This window comes from Mastomys coucha, unplaced genomic scaffold, assembly GCF_008632895.1.
Source record: "Mastomys coucha isolate ucsf_1 unplaced genomic scaffold, UCSF_Mcou_1 pScaffold18, whole genome shotgun sequence".
Lineage (NCBI taxonomy): Eukaryota > Metazoa > Chordata > Mammalia > Rodentia > Muridae > Mastomys > Mastomys coucha.
In genome coordinates, this window is record NW_022196900.1 from 25,852,779 (window position 1) to 25,858,062 (window position 5,284).

Sequence of the window (5,284 nt, forward strand, 5' to 3'; positions counted from 1 at the left end):
TCCTCTTTCTCTACAACCTCCCCAGCATCTGCTGTCACCTGAGTTTTTGATCTCAGCCATTCTGACTTGTGTGAGGCAGAATCTCAGGGTTGTTTTGATTTGCATTTCCCTGATGACTAAGGATGTTGAACATTTCTTTTTTTATTTTTTATTTTTATTAGATATTTTCTTTATTTACATGTCATATATTTCCTTCCCAGTTTCCCCTCCGAAAAAAATTAAAATAAAATAAAAAACAAACAAACAAAAAAACCTGTTCCCTCCCCGCTTCCCCTCCTCACCAATCCACCCTCTCCCACTTCCTGACCCTGGCATCCCAGTACACTGGGGAATAGAATCTTCACAGGGCCAAGGGCCTCTCCTCCCACTGATGACTGACTAGGCCATCCATCCTAAGGGGCTGCAAACCCTTCAGCTCCTTGAGTCCTTTCTCTAGATCCTTCATTGGTGACCCTATACTCAGTCCAATGGATGGCTGTGAGCCTCTACTTCTGTATTGGTCGGGCACTGTCAGAGCCTCTCAGGAAGGAGCTATATCAGGCTCCTGTCAGCCAGCACTTGCTGGCATCCACAATAGTGTCTGGATTTGAAGAATGAATATGGGAAGGATTCCCAGATGGAGCAGTCTCTGGATTGTCCTTCCTTCAGTCTCTCCTCCTTAGTTTGTCTCTGCAACTCCTTACATGGGTATTTTGTTCTTTGTTTAGCTCTCTACCCCATTTTTATAGAGTTATTTTGTTCTCTGGAGTCTAACTTCTTGAGTTCTTTGTATATATTGGATATTCATCCAACACTTGGTGGGACTCATGGCTTTAGCTACATATGTGGTCAAGAATGGCCTAGTCATCAATGGGAGGAGAAGCCCTTGGTCTTGTGAAGGTTCTATGCCCCAGTGTAGGGGAATGCCAGGGACAGGACGTGGGAGAGGGTGAGTTGGTGAGCAGGGGAAGGGTAGAGGGAACAGAGTTTTTTTTTCCAGAGGGGAAACCTGGAAAGGAGATATCATTTGAAATGTAAGTAAAGAAAATATCTAATAAAAAAGAAAATTAAGACTTTTTATAACTGATATTGAAACACTGCTTTCATCTTCAGTTAAAGAAACTCAGGATACTTAACATAAGAGGAATTATCTCTTATATGAGCATTGTCTTTTGGTCTGGTTGTCAAATAAACCCTGCATTCATTCAAAATATTTCTTTCTAATAATGTTAAAACTTCATTCAAGAACACTGATACACATAGTAGGGCTGAGCTTTACATAGTAACAAAGGTAGAAACTGTGAGACATTGTATCTCCAAACTGATGTTCTTTTGAACCTATAGGTGGTCCAGTTTCCTTAGTACTGTATAGTCTACCTTCCAGTAACCTCATGGAGGTCCCAGCTAGTGTTGGCTTCTAGCCCATCTGGCCCATATCAAAAAAAAAAAAAAAAAAAAAAAAAAAAAAATGATCTTCCTGTTGTAAGTCATTCAGAATACAAAAAACTTTCTCTGTTTGTAGCCTCTTTAAGTCATAGGGTAGCAAATTTTTAATGAATCAACAAGATCTTATCTTCTAAATTCACCATGATTTCCCTTTTTTATATTAAAAATACAGAAAGAAATATGAGTCTGATTTTGGACCTACAACAAATAAATACATCACCACGAAAGGAAACATTGATGCCACTTGTCATTGAGTGATACCACAGCAGATGGAAGCCAGCATGAGACATAAAACTCTGTGGGTGTTTCCTGGTGGGGAAAGCTGAATCGTGAGGCTGTTTAATAGCAATAAAAACAAACTACCTTACTCAAACATAATTCATCCTCACAAAAATATTCTTCCTTCCTCGGTGTTTTTGTTCTCCCTGATGTTTGAGGAATCTCTTCCTGAGTTGAGTCACCAAACATCTATTTAGATGCTTTTAATGTTTTAAGTTTAGATTCAGATTCTCTTTACTCACTGAGAGATTAGTCATCCTTTCTCAGAGTCACCTCAGTGTTCCTACCCATCCTCAAAATCTATATTTCCAACCTTTGCATCCTTATACATACCTTCACTCATTGCTCACACATGTGACAACTAATGCTTGCATCTGGCTTGTCCATTGTGTCTTGTATCAGTATCTTGTATCATGTCTTATATCATCTTTTCTGGCTTTATAAACTCCATAGATTTCCAAGGATAGTGAACTGTCTTCCCTTTCTGCTTCTTTTTAGATTTGTTTATTTTTACCTAAAATAGTCCTTTGCCTGAAATATTACTTACAATATTACTTTAGATATTTATTTACCTGAATTTAAAATTGTATTTGTTTCTGGTATAAAAAGAAATGATAAAGCATTTTTGGACATCACAGTACCAGAAAGTAAAAATCATTACTTTTATTATAATTGTGATCCATGCTTTTTATGAATGTCTGCCTACAGCATGTTTGTAGTAACCCAATGAGTTAGACCAGCATGAATCTTTTTAATTAACACGTAGTTAACATGAGACTCTTTGAAATTTTTTTGACTTGTTTGTTTGTTTTGTTTTATTTTTCTAAAACTAACTTAAATGGACAATAAATGGTAGACCTTCAGTATGTAGAACACAATCACTTTCGTTTAAATTCCTTATTATTTCCAAAACACTAAGACATTTAATTTTTTCAGTAAGTAAACCGTAAACACACACACACACACACACACACACACACACACACACACACACACACAAAATAAATCATCAAATGAAAAAGCAGCATCCATTTAGCCCTAGACTTACTATGAACCTCAAACTTTTATCCTTGATTTCATGGTGACTTTAATTCTACAAGCACATTCAGAATGCAATCTAGATGGCTTTTCAATTAAGTCAACACAACAACTTCCTCATTGTCTCCCTTGACTGGGCCCACAAAACTAAAGAGCCTGGTAAATCAATACCCATGTAGGATTTGAACATGTCCACCTTCTATATACTGTGTTATAGTTCACACTAGGTGAACTGACAAGTACATACTGATCAAACCATCATATTACAGCCAAAAAGGAAACACGTCTTTGTGTGTGATAAAGTTGCAAGATATAAGGTCTAGATCATGAAAGAAGCCTCATAACCTATAGGTTTGCCTGCAGTAGGAAATCAAGGAAAGACAAAGATAGATGTTACCTTCAGATTAACAGGTTTATAATTTAAGAAAAAGAACACAAAATGAATTACTATTTTTATAGATGTACCCATGGGTGACAAATCTACAAAGAAACAAAAAGAGAAGAAAAAGGAAGTTAGTATATATTTTTAAAGAAATTTGATTGGCGACAGCAGTCACATCAGTAAGCTTATATGTCTTTACCAGGAGGGCAGTTACAACATTGTTCAGTTTAAAATAACACCTTAATTTTGCAATCATTCTGAATTATTTTCCATATTTTTATTTTATCTTAGATTTCAAAGAATAAATATTCCATTAAGTGGTTCACTGAGTTTCTAAATATAAAAATTTAAACTTGTCCTTACCATGTGGTATAATATATAACATGAAATATTGCTGTTTTGATAGTTAAACAATTACTAAAACAGCACAGTTTGATATTACTATTCAATGGGAAAATCAAATAATTTCCCACCTGAAATAGATATATAAAACTGTCCAAATCTGAAAAGTCACCCAGATCCTTAATTGAGATTATCTCATTGACAGCAGCAGTTACTATATGAGCTATAAGTACCAGTAAAAATGATATATATTCAATGCAATAAATGCCTTTTTTGAAGGCAGCAGTTTCCATTTCTGCCTGGAAGAAGTCAAACTGTTCCAAGGTACTACCTGGAACAAAAATGAATTTGTAGTACCTAAAATTCATAAGGTATTCAGTCAATTTATTACTAAGATCATTGTTTAGTCAATATTTGTATGAATAAAACATTTTCCCTGATTCCTTAAGGTTGTTTCAAATGTAATATGAATGCATAACATGAAGATGATGCACGTGGTAGCTTCAGTACCTACTCTGCCACATTATTGTGCTATGTTAAACATGCCATTCCTAACTTTAAATATAAAACTGAGTGTAAAACACTATCCAAGTGTAGAAAAAGTGCATGTACTTGGACTGGCTTGAAATGACATTTCATTTAACAATCTCTTCCTTGTACTGCTAAACATCTTCAAAATGCATAAAAGTAAAACACAGATAGTATGTGTACATATATCATACATTATCATTTAATATACTACAATATTTCGTTCATTCAAAACCATCTATAAACCATCTTAGTCAGGTTTTCTATTCTTGTGAAGGAGCACCATGACTATGGAAACTCTTAATAAGGAAAACATTTAATTGTGGCTGGCTTACAGTTTCAGAGGTTTAATCTATTATTTTAATGGCAGCAATCATGGTGAGACATGCAGGCAGACATGATGCTTGTAAAGATGCTGAGAAATCTACGTCTGGATCAGCAGGCAACAGGAAGAAGAGTGGCACTGGGCCTAGCTTGAGCATTTGAAACCTTCAAGCTCACTCCCAGTGACATCCTCCAACAAGACAACACTTCCTAATAATGTCACTCCCTATGAACCTAAGAAGGTCATTTTCATTAAAAACCACCACGTTGTATGAAAGAAACAGACTTTGATCCAAGCAGCATGATGGAAGAATTGCATTATGATATGTCAAAACAAAACATTATCTGGATCTCATTTTCATTGAAAAACCAATGAAGAAGGTAAATCTACATGGAGTTCTCATATTATACAGGGCAGAAACAATAAGTAAATTCATAAAGAGGTAATACAAAGTAAAATTAGGTAGAATGAGGGTTACAGGATAAAACAAGTGCATAGTGAAAGGATAGAAAGAATGAGAATAATGATGCATGAGCTTTTAAGCAGAACAATGTATTCAAATAAAGGAAGTCATGTGAAAATGGTAAGGCACAAAGGAAGAGATGGGGGAATACTTAGAAATGCTATAATGAAGCCTAAGTTATATATATATACATATATATATATATGTGAGAGAGAGAGAGAGGGAAAGAGAGATAGAGAAAAGTCCAAGTCATCCCCTAGAGGAATGAACATTAGCATAAATACTTACATGAAAAGAAATATTGTAATTTCTTTCCTCTGTCTTTTATAACACACATACAACCATGCATACATAGATAAGTTATATACTATACCTTCTTCTTTAGCCCCAGCTATTAGCCTTGGTTCTGTCTACTTTCATAGCCTGAGCTCTCCATGAACTATTTAATTCCCAATGTGGTAGTAAAACTTGAGTAGCTAGGATGATGTTCACAAGAATCATC